Source organism: Poecilia mexicana, unplaced genomic scaffold (genome assembly GCF_051168715.1).
Source record: "Poecilia mexicana isolate PSO_F unplaced genomic scaffold, ASM5116871v1 scaffold_20, whole genome shotgun sequence".
NCBI lineage: Eukaryota > Metazoa > Chordata > Actinopteri > Cyprinodontiformes > Poeciliidae > Poecilia > Poecilia mexicana.
The window spans coordinates 24,577,193-24,589,500 of record NW_028263389.1 but is presented as its reverse complement, the minus strand read 5'-3'; the positions used below and the strand labels follow the sequence as shown (position 1 = coordinate 24,589,500).

The 12,308-nt window shown below is 39.4% G+C and overlaps 1 long non-coding RNA gene across 1 annotated transcript; it reads left to right on the top strand.

The window, feature by feature from the left end:
* The first annotated feature begins 245 nt into the window (after positions 1–245).
* Positions 246–1,421, top strand: LOC106931228 (uncharacterized). The gene is made up of 2 exons (XR_015761685.1): positions 246–612; positions 1,257–1,421. It is a non-coding gene; the product is annotated as an uncharacterized LOC106931228 (long non-coding RNA).
* Positions 1,422–12,308: the final 10,887 nt, after the last annotated feature.

Below are 12,308 nucleotides of genomic sequence, written 5' to 3'. Positions count from 1 at the left end.
TTTGGCTCCTTCTCACCATTTGGGGACTTTTTTATTCTTCAATTTTGGGTTATTTCACATTTAGTCATTCACCCATTCACACACATTAACACACTGAAAGCAGTAAGCTACTATATTCTAACTACAGCTTCCCTGGCTTATGCCCCTTTTCCACCGGCTCTACTCGGCCGGCTCGCTTTAAATGCGTTCCCACCAGCCCTTTTCAACGGGGCTCGCCTTGCTTTTTAGGGTCCTGCTTTCAGAGCAGGGCCAGCCGGGCCGGCCCTGGTTTGGTAGGTGACGCAAGCTTCGCTGCTGTTCACTGATTGGCTGAGGGCGTGGACAAGACGGAGCAGCGGAGAGAGAAGAAAAATGAAGGCGCGACTTCTGAAACTCGCTGCAACACGGAAGTGATGGAAGATACAAACAAGCTGTTAACTAAAAAAAGATGCCGGCTTTTTTCTTTGCTTCGGATTTCAATATTCAGCGGCATCTCGATGGAGCCGTGAGGAATGAGTCGTTTTTGTCAGTAGTGGAGCGAATGTAAAGCCTCGTTAGCCGCTTCAGAGCCGACGGAGCCTCACGGTGAACACCGACCAGACGCAGCTGACGCCGCTGCTGCTCTCCAGCCAGGTGAGCAGTTTGGAGATATATCTGTCTGGTTTTTACTACATTTAAGGTTGCATACATACAGTCATGGAAGACATTTAAAACACAAAGTCTGCTGTATTTTTATTGCTCAAACACAACATGAGCATTTTCTGAAGACACTCGGTTGCACATTACAGTTCTAAATAACTCAATATTGTACAGCATTTTACCTTCGCTTGTTTCTTATCTTTGCGTGAATCTACGTGCTTCGATTGTTTCTCATTTTGCTGTTGCATCTGAGTTTCCCCCGTTGTGAGATAATAAAACATGTTATATGACATCCTATTATTGTAAAATGGCTAGATATCAGTTCTCTAATCAAATTATGAATTAGTAATTGTAGAATGAGCAATAAACCTGAAGAAAACGATGGTGGTATTTTATCCATGGCTGTATGCATGCATAGGTCTAAAACTTACAAGTAATTACATTTTGTCTTTAATTTACACTATTCCAGTTATTTATAATTCTGTATGGCTGGATGGTAAAAAAAAAAAGTGTTTGCATGTATATATAAAGTAACATGTCTGTTTTAAATAATTCCTTATGTGTAACTTCCACATTAGTAACTGTTATTTATCTACATTTATGTGCTATAAGCTATAACATCTGATTACTTTTCCCAGGGAGCAGAAGGAGAGCAACATGGCTGACATGATGGAGAACGATGAGGAGAACCATCAGAACAACAGGATCTCCTTCAGGAGGAAGCAGCTACCAGCAGAGATGGCAGAGCTCCATGGAGAGTTGAGACAAACAGAAAAATAAAAGTTGTTGTCTCAGTGAACAAAGTCTCTATTTCTGCTCACTCCACACATTATACTGTAGTTTATATGGCATCAAACTCCTAATACAATCCTCCCAAAATGTGAGGAGCTTTAGCCAGAGTGAAAATAACATATTATATAAATATTTCATTGAACTTAACATTGTAGATTACCAATGAAGCCATCCGAAACTGAATACGTTATTCAGCAAACCAAACATTTTGACATTATTATCAGGGTTGCTATTAACAAGAACCCTAAATACAAATCATGTTAGTTTCTAGTTTATACATCATCATTCTATCCACTCACTGTTTATCTGTCTTCCTGCAGAATCTTCAATGTAAGAAAGGGAGAAAATGTGTCCAAAACCTGTAACCTTAATTAGTGATAAATAAGACTGAGTTTAAACTTTTAATTCTTAAGTATCCAAAATGTGAAAACATGGAACTAGAACCAGTCAGATTGGAAGGAATGTGGTTTTATTTGTTCTCAGTATACCTTGGCAACACATTTTCACTCCCAACTCGTCACATATTGACGCTTGGGCAGGTACCCTCGGCGTCACATGTTGACATAATATGTTTCAGTGAAATTGTCCCCGCAATGCATCAATTACGTCCAAGAGAAAAGACACTTATCTACTTGGGTAGACATCTTTTTACTGGTTACCAGGGGCGGATCTAGAAAAATATTTATGGGGTGGCAAGAGGGGGGCAGGGATACACACAAAATATCGTTTTTAACTTCCATTGTTTCAAAATGAGCTTCATGTAGCGCCAAGGCTTAAATACAATTTCTTAATGTAGTATAGTTAATTATTTTTACATCTTTCATACTGCTGATAATTGATGTGTATTACTGGACTGGACAGAGCCTATTGGTCACTATGTGATTCATTGTGTCCAGAAAACCATTTTATCCCAATATAGGACAAGGAGAAATCTGTCTCGAAAATATTAGTAGTGCCATCATTTGTTATTAGATATATCTATTAAATACGACTTAAAAAAAGATTAGAAAACTGATGTTTGATCAATTCTCCATGATACAAATCTATAAACAGTTTAGTTTCTGTTAGTTCTGTCAAGATGCAAGAAGGGGCGAATTTCTATTTATATTGGTCAATCGTTTTATTTTAAATGCTGTAGGAGCCGTAGTTTGATGACTGTTATAAATATCACCACGTTTTGCGAACACAGGGGATTAGCTCAGTTTTTGTCACTTGTTTTTATGAATTGCAGCAGCTGCAGTGCGCCACAATAAAGGTACAATAAAGCTGATAAACAGGTGAAGACCCAAACTACACAGAACCACTAATGATTGTTTGCCAAGCCAAACATCCAATAAAAGTTCCACCAAGCCACTACTGAGGCACTGGGGTCATGTTTCTCGACACGGGCAAAACAAGGTTCAGTGTCCAAACTTATTGATTGTTCTTGATCATTTATTTTCCTCTTTCACCAAACAATTACAGAGATCAAACTTTCATTTGTTCTCATGCTACCACTCTTGCTCTGGTAAAAACCATCGGCCCCAAACCCAAATGAAATGACCAGCAGGTGCTGGTCCTTCACCAGGCCCCTGCACTTATAGAAAGTGGACTGACCCACATTACTTCCTGTCTAAATTTAGAAAGTAAATAAGAAAAATAATAAAACAAAAAATAAATAAAATCAACAATTATCAACCTACAAATAAATTCTGTAAATAATAAAAAAAAATAGAAATTTAAGAATAAAGTAACAAAATTCAAATGGATAAAGAAATAAAGGAAAAATAGCTCCAACAACTTCTATTCCGCCTTTTCTCGGTCCGTACGTCGGGATTACACGCGGACCCGTTGCCATGGCAACCGACAAACAACAGCTCAACGAGCAGATAGAGCAGAGATTACCGATCAGGGGAATCAACACCAAAAAACAAACATTTCCCACACAAAAAAGTAGCAGAAACACTAAAACAGAACATCCAGTCTGTTACATTATGTTGTCAGGCTTAATGTCTATATTATGATTATTAATAAGTTTTCGCCTGAACACCGCGGTGGTTGATTAGCTGATTTAAACAGCTGCTCTACTGATGACTTGGTGGGCGGGTTGTTTAGTGCTAATGGAACCAAAACACACCGAACTGCGCAGCACATGCTAAGGTTATCAAAGTCAATACCAGGCCAGCAACAGTTAGGCTAGTATAACTGACCCACTGCTCACTTGTTCAATCTTTTCTTTAAATTAAAACGTTGTCCTCACGTGTGAAATCTGAAGCCCTTATTACCATTATCTATGGTTGAATTAACTGCTAAACATTGCGTCCGTTGTTCTGATTCTTTGCGTGATTATAGTATTTTCCTGACCACCGATATTCCTGACTCAATGGACAGCAATGGCGCATGTGTGACTTACGATAAATCACGTAATGTCCAGTCCAGTAATATTTATCCATCATGTCCTTCTCTCTCACTTCCCGCTACTTAGCAGTGGGTGTCAGGTTACATTGTGTTGCATTCAATGTTGTCGGGAAAAAAGTTTCATGCGCTTAATGTCCGATTTGCCATAACTATTGAATTCATTGTCGCTAGCTCATCTCCAGACTCTGAGATATTAAGCCCAGAGTCTGGAATCTGTGAGTTTTAATATTTAGCTTGTTTTTGACTGAAAATTGCTAATTATGTGACTAAGATTTTATGTTAATATAAAAGGAAATCTCTTCTGGGTGAAGAGTGGTGATCTGTGCTGGCGGTCAGATACAAATAATTTTATAAGCCTAATTGTACATAAGCAGAATAATATATGCTTGTTTTCTTTTTGCAAGCAGCATACAGTACACACACAGGGTGATGTTGACTGATAATCTACCAGGCTTCAGGAGTGTGTGTGAGTGCGAGTGATACATCTCTTCCAGAGAGGATCTCAGTTGGATAGTCTGGGCAGCCAGTGCAGGTGGAACTCATCAGCCATAGTTGTTCAGTGTCTAAAGACGGTGCGGGTGTTTAACCCAGTTACTGCAGACAAAAGCAGAGACACTCTGCATTTTTAGTATTCTGTGAGAAATATGTATTATTAAAAGCTTTTGTGTACATGAAATGAAAGCACAGTAGTTCATCAAGTGGTTTTATCGTATATTTAGATTTTTCCTTTTTGGTTTCACAAATCCTTTTGGTCTGAATCATGATGCATCATATAAACATTCTTCAAACTGACAATTAGAAAGTGGACCCTAGAATTATGAACAGGGAAGGCCATTATTTAGGTAGACATGGATAAAAGATAAAAGATAGGAAAACAATAAAATTGTATGAAAATATTTTCAGAAAATGGTCTCACTATTTATGGCCCAATATTCCAACTTGGCAGCCTGTTCTTTGAAATAAGTTTCCTGGTTGAAGCTGTCTTGCTTATTCTCTCAGGGTCTTCCAGTAGTTGGTTATGGTTTATCTAGTAGATCACCAGTGCAGCAGTGGTATGTCTCCTCATCAGCCCCTTCTTTATCTATGTTAAGTTTACCTTTGATCCTCCTGCACTTTTAAAACTCTGGCTAGGGACCAATTAATATTGGGTGACCAGGGCAAATGCTACAGGCAATGAAGTATCCAGGGTCATGAAGAAACAAAAGCTGCTACACCAGACTAGGGTGGAAAATATGAGGATTCTCAAAAGGGAATGTAGATCAGCTTGGCTATTTGACAGCCTAAGGCTATGGCAATCCATTTGCAGTACAGAATCATGCATTCCAGCTGGAAAGTGTGTGAATAATGATGTTTTTGTTGGAATTTCTGGTGAATAATAATGACAGCTTGCATTTTAGCAACAGTAAAAGACAAAATAAAAAAAAATATCAATGCCTAAATTTTACTGCAAGATCTCCCCCTACAGTACTCTAAAATGAATGTATGTTCTGATGTGATTTTAATATTTTCTTGGTGGTAATTATTCTTTTTTGGCCACTGAAAAGATTTTTAAATTTTATCCCCATACAGCTCGCTAAAACATAATATTTTTTCTTTGCAGTGATGCATTATCTACCATAAGAGAAACTTTTTTCTCAAGTTTATCAAAGATGTCAACAATGAAAGACTTGTCCATCCAATCTTACTTGTTGGAGCCAGAGTCTCAGAGCAGGAGAATGAAGATGATGAATGGTTACTGTATTTACACCCTCTCCAGCCATACCAATTATCCAAAATCCATATTTTGGTTAATGTGTTTACCATGAGGACTGTTTATTTAACGCTGCAAAATTTGCTGTGTATGCTCCATGCATACACAGCAAATTTTGCAGCGTTAAATAAACACTTAAAGAGTTAAATTTAACGCTGTGTCTTTTGTGGGTCTGAATGGCAAAGGTATTTTAAGGACTGAGAGTAGGTAATGAAGACACAAATGGTTGTGATGTCAGTAGACAGAAAATGGAGTAGATGAGCGGTATGGAAAGATTTGAAGCAATTCCATACTGTAGTCTGATAGAGTGTGAGCAGAGGCGCAAAAAGTGGGTATGCAGCGTATGCAACGCATAGGGGCGCAGCACCAGAGGGGGCGCCAAAACCCCGTCTGGAGGGGGCGACGTGCCGATTATGTTTTCCCATACACTTCAGCGCGCCTCACGCTCCTTCACCTCTCGCACACAACGAGGTAAATGTAGCGATTTTTACACTTCACGCATCGGGGGGGGGAAGAGCGTCGCTCCTTCACCCTGACGTTCCTTCCCTGGGGGGGGTTGGCGCCGATTTATGTTGAATACACCTGAATAATGTGTAGTTGCGCCACTGAGTGTGAGGAGTCAGGCTGTTAAGGATGGATTCTAGAGAAGCACGGAGGAAGCAGAATAACCGGGAAGTTTTTTGAATATTGTTGAAGAAAACAGAGGAACTAGAGTTGGATGAGTTTTTGAAGCTGGAGCCAAGAGTCTGAATTTCTGAGTCAGAAATTCAGAAAAGCGTGATAGAGGGTCAGCATTGTTGTTCTGAGTTCCTGTAATATGAGCTGCTCAGGCAGAAACTGGTGTTGGGCAGAAACCAGAGTAAATCTGTGAATAAACTGCACAATTTCTAAGGAGCAATATTGGCCTTTGTTGATGATTTCTACAATTAACCTGTAGAGTTGAATGTCATTGGGAGGAGTGAGAAAGTTGCTGTAAAAGAAAGATAGGCTATTCTATGAGGAAAGAAAATGGTGCCAGAGATGCATTTCCATCTTGCAGGAGCGACTGAGGATAAGCATACCATGAGGAGAAGGGATGCTGACTGTGTTTGACAAAAGACTAGAAATGAAAACTTTAACCTGAGAAATTATTCGAATGGCATAGTTCAGATGGCTAAGAAGTGTAAACAACTGTTGCTTGGAACATTTGTCAGTGAGTGAGAAGTTTGACAGGAGTAAAGAGATTCGATTAATCTTTTAGGGACATAAGGATTTTTAGAGGGGTGAGAAGTTGAGAGTAATGCCCAAGAACTCTAAAGACATGCATGGGCTGATCATTTTTTTCTTCAGAAAGAGGGACGGCCAGCTCTGAGAAGGCCTTGATTACAGCACTGAGTCTGTAACAAGGAGAAGATGGGAGGTCACTATCAGGAAGTCATCAAGAAGATAGGTCAGGTAAGGGAACTTGAAATTATTGAGAATCCAGCATGGAGCTTCTGACAGAGTGTCAATTATTTTTGACAGCTGAAAGTGAGGAAAACTGCAAAGTAAAAAGCTCCTTTCTAAAACACGCAGAAAATTACACCAGAAATCTGGGTGAATGAGTAGGATTTTGAATGCACTATTGATGTCTACTTCACAGAGCCAAACAAATTAGTTTCATGGGATGATCTATAGTTGCATATTGCATTGAAAAATAAGGAAATGGAATGATATTGATACATGAGAACCATGAGGATCTGAAAGATTTATGATCAACCTTTTGATCATAAAATACTCTGATTTTCTTGCCAGAGTATTTTTCATGTAATGATAACAATGGGGCAGAAGGATGGCTGACCAAATGGTCCTATCATAAGCCTTTCTTTGACTTCTTTGGCTAGAAGAGGGTAAACTGTGTCAGGATCTGAAAGAGCAGACTGAAGACTGTGACAGTGGTAGGTGGAATCTGGAGTGATAGCTATGGTCAGGTGAAAACTGTGTGAACCCATTAACAAGAAAGTTAACAAACTCTCTATCAGGATGATGCTTAAGGAAGGAAATGAGAGTGTTCACATTGATTGGAGTGGAGGGATGTCTTCTTTGTCAATTTGGTGTGGAAGCAGGATTGTGGGGACAGGAAGTCCTTGTGTGGGTGCTACCACAGAAGAAGCAGGCGGAGACTGAATAGCCAAGATTGTTGAAATTATTGCAGATCATCCTGCCTTTGTGGTATGGGGTGGCACAGTCCCGACTGTCAACATCCTTAGGAGTTGGTATATTGACTAAGGGATGAATGTCTCTAGTTTTGGGGATAATAGAAGAGGGAGGGGTGGCAAGGGTATAGACAATCAAAGACTGAAGAAGTGCGAGATGAGGAAAGGGGGCAGACAGGGCTGATAGACATACAAGCAGTGGCTGGATGTGCGGGCAGCAAAAATGTGGCAGTACAATTTGAATCAAAGGGAACCCCAGTATGTCCACTGACTGAATTGTTGTAACTGTTGCCTGGGTAGCAAAAATAATGCGATCCACGATGAACTCTTAAAGGTGACAATTTCAATCACATTCCTCTGTAAGATTTTTATTGCTTTAATTTGCAGAGCTTGGCAGGTACAGAACACAACAAGAAATTACAGCAAAACAGAAAGAAGTACAAAAGTTGCAAAAATCACCAAATCATGTTTCATTATCTTACCCTAAAACTGTGGCTGAGTGAACTTTTTGAATGTAATAAATCTGCAAGGAGACAGAGAGAGAGAGGCTCTCTACCATATGGAAAGCTCTTTCCTGGGTTGATCCATTTGTTCTTTATGTTGAAAACCTATTTTTCCTGATGGGCAGATGTAGTGCCAAAAAATTAATTAAAAATTCTTCAACTCGTTCTTGTGAAAACCTGTGAAAATTCTTGGGTCCAACAAAAAGAAAGAACCTAGCATGAAGTAACAGTCTTGAGAGTAAATTCAAATTCTGAAACTTCAACCTTTGGCTTGTGATTCTTGGTTGGCTTCATGAGGAATGCAGTTCTTCGGTCTGGTGAAGGTCTTCATGATCTCTTCTTTCAATAAACACACAAAGTCCCTGAGACACAATATTAGCAAGTGCTTTTGCTTTATACTGTTTTGAGCAATGCCTTCATAACTTTTGGATGAAACATAAAATTCATCTCTCTATACTGGAAAATTTCTCTTTTTGCTGTTGAAACTCCTGTGACAATGTCCCTCTGCTGCCCTCTGTACTTTCTGTCTGAAACAACGTCCCCTTTTCTCACACCACATCTGAGTCATCTTATGTCCCTTATCTTACAGATGAATACATTTTGTAGATTTGCAATCAAAACATCATTTAAATAACAAAGTGTGAATGCACCGTGGAGCCCCATGGTGGCGGCATGTGGGAGTGCCACTGGACCGCGGTTGGTGGCAGTGTGTGGAGGATATGCTGGAAGTGCCCCGGCCAATGGTTCCTCTGACCCACGCAGGAATAATACGGGGCATCAGGGTTCGAGACCAGCAGCATAGTTCCAGTAACAAACCGTAGAACCAACAAACATAGCAAGTACAGGTGAGCTTAAATACACTTGTGGGGATAATCAAGTAACAGAAAGCAGGTGTGACCAGTAACGGGTAACGCAAGAACTAAATTAACCAAAGATAAACTTAAACCATGATAATCAGATAATGTCAGAATCCAAGAACCTGCTCTGTAGGGTACTTCAGGGCTAAGTATTAGGACATATTATCTTTCTTTTGTATCTTTACCCTCTAGGTGCAATACTAATGCAGTTTTCATGTGTTTTATCATTTCTATGCGGATGATATTCAGCTATATTGTTCCTTCAAACCTTCTGAATATTACAAATTGTTTGGTATTAGCAACATCAAATAGTGTCTCTCAGGTATTTTTTGCAGGTTAATTGATATAACACTGAAATATTAATCCTGAGAAACAAATAGCAGAAATCAAGCAACACCTTGGTGTATAGGTCTCTTCTGCTAAACAGAGCCTCAGAAGCCCTGGTATTATTTTTGACGTCTTTGCAATTTCATTCTCACGGGTTTATCAGAAATTGTTTTTTTAATACAAAATATTTCTGGATCTAAATCTCTTGAGTCAAAAGATGAATGAGCAATGATTATACTTTTATTTCATCTCAACTGGAGTCCTTTTATGTGTTTGAATGAGGAGGATCTGGACAGTCTGCAGACAGTTAAGAATGCTGCTGCTCTAAAACACTCCACCACTAATGTTTTTTGGCCCCTTCTTTTTCCAACTTTACTGTGGACCAGTGCAGAAAGTAAGGTCCATAAAGATAAAAACAAGCAAATCTAATGTGGCAAAACGTCTCCTAATCACCCTACTGTTCTCAATCATATAAAAAAGCATAGGGGTAAATTAAACTGGAGATTACAAGCCAGTCCTTTGCTATACAACAGTGTCTGAACTCAAATATATACTTTAGGAAAAATTGTCTAAAATTCCTATCAGCACATTCCTACACCTTCTAGAAAGTGTTCCAAGCAGGGCTGAAGCTGTTTAGCTAGGAAGGATGAACAGTAATTACATTAAATAGAGTAAGACTGGGATGTCACTCAGCTTCATATTTCTACACAGAATTGACCCAATACTTTTAGCAATGTACAGATGGTTAACTGACAATTTTGGAATTTGAAGTTGTCTAGAAATCTCACAGAGGTCTTTGTAGACCTTCACTGAGCTCTGTGGACTTTCTTATTGTCCTGAATATTAGCCTGAGAGTTGTCAAATGTCAGTCCTCAAATAAATCATATTCATGCTGGTAAAGATAAACTACCCGCTGAACTGAAACATGATCACTAAAACACAGTTAATTGGCCCTGTCTTTGTCAAGCTGAAAAGGTCTGCATGGTTCATGAACTAAAAAAAACTGACTCCTAAAAGCAAATGGCAGTAGAGTAGGAGGCAGCCTCTTAAAGATGATGAGAGTGGAGTGTACAACATGTACAACAGGAAGCAGAGCAATGCAAGCCAGGATCAAATAAATTCAACAAAAAAGCTGACAGAGAATGTCAGCTTTTTGGTTATTAGAAGTTACAAAAACTAACTGTATGAGCCTTTAAGCTGTTTATCTCTGGTGTTAAAAAATAACAAGAAGCAGATTTGACACCAGGTAGATAATGAACCTGTGATGGACAGACAGTGGAGGACATTTTGCCCAATCTACAGGCTGCAAGTTGCCAGCCAGGGACAGAAAACAGTAGGATGCCTCCGAGTCAGCTTTGACCTTTAAATTAGATAATGATGGTGAAAAACACATCTCCAGAATTAAAATATTATAATTTTAACTGTCTAGCTAGTTTAAAGATAACTAAATATGTTATTTATTTGTATTTCTTTATTTCAGACATTTTTTTACTTTTTCATACTCAAGTCAAAACACACGCTATGCTAAAACACAACAAATGCAGCCCTCTTCCTCCTGTGTCACTTCCTGGGGCCTACAGCAGAGCTGATTGACTCGCCAACTGTCGGCTCCACCAATCCCTGGCGAGGCCTTCCTTTTCAAAATCCACCATGTTTTATCAGAAGATGCAACCGATTCTTGAAGACAGCTTGCCACTTTGCCAGGTGTTTGATAGCATTGTCTTACTGGTCCAGTTTTGTTTTGCTAAGATCTTTGATTTGCAACTCTGATTTTTGTTTTGGTGTCTTTTGTTTTATTTAATGCTTCTGGTTATAAAACCCTAACTTTTGACTATTTTCAAATTTCACTTTTTATTTTGTTAAACCAAACAACAAACCCAAAACTGTTAAACTTTTAATGTCTGGGTTTACTTCTCCTTCCCCCTGGCTGAGCTGGATTGTAACACCAAGGTTATTCAAATTGAAGTATATATCACACAATGTCTGTCAAGTTGCTTTGATAAAAGTACTAAAAACTGACAGTTGAATATTTAATAATGAGGAATTGTGATGAGCAGTGAAGCTGTAACTCACTGAGCTCCTGAGAGAAACTTATTCTTTTTCAGATGTGTGTAGAAACAGTCTATGCACCTATTTTCTGGATGCTCTACACCAGTGATCCCCAGGCCCGGTACCGGTCCGTGGACCAATTGGTACCGGGCCGCACAAGAAATTATTAAATATTTCCATTTTATGTATTGAGTCTGGAGGATCTTTTATTTTGAAAATCCTTTAACCGGATTCTCTTGGTTACTTGCGCGCCAACATTGAGCCAACAAGCAGCAAAATTAGTAAGGAACAGATCAGATATCTTTGGAAAGTTTCTTTGCAAAGGGTAAAAGGCCCAGAGAAGAGACAGGAGGATGGATTTATCCTGGACCGGTAGGTGAGTCCCACATTATAAGCCGCTCTGTGTAACATGCGGCGACCGGCTGCTAATGAGGCAATGAAGCTTCAAACTGCTTCGCCACGTAGAGACCAAGCAGGCTGTGGATATAAGCAACACTTCAGGTGTCATTGTCTCCATCACTCCCAGATGGAACCGTCTCGTTCCAGAGAAACAAGCTCACGTAAGTAAAATTTTCACGTAAATAAAATGTTCGTTTTTGTAGGTGTCTGTATCTTATTTTGAAGGGATATGCAAACATTACCATAGCGACCAGAGTCAGAGAGTGTTTGGGCAGTGGTCGAGAGGAGATGAGTAGAGCTTGTGAGTCTTAAGTCTGGTTTAAACGGCAAGATTTAAGGATTGTTGGCCGATTCTCCAAACCTCTGTGACCACAGAGCTGATAAAAGTACAACAGGTTCAATCGGTTTGTGTTCAGCCACAAGGCAGGAGCAACAAACCACA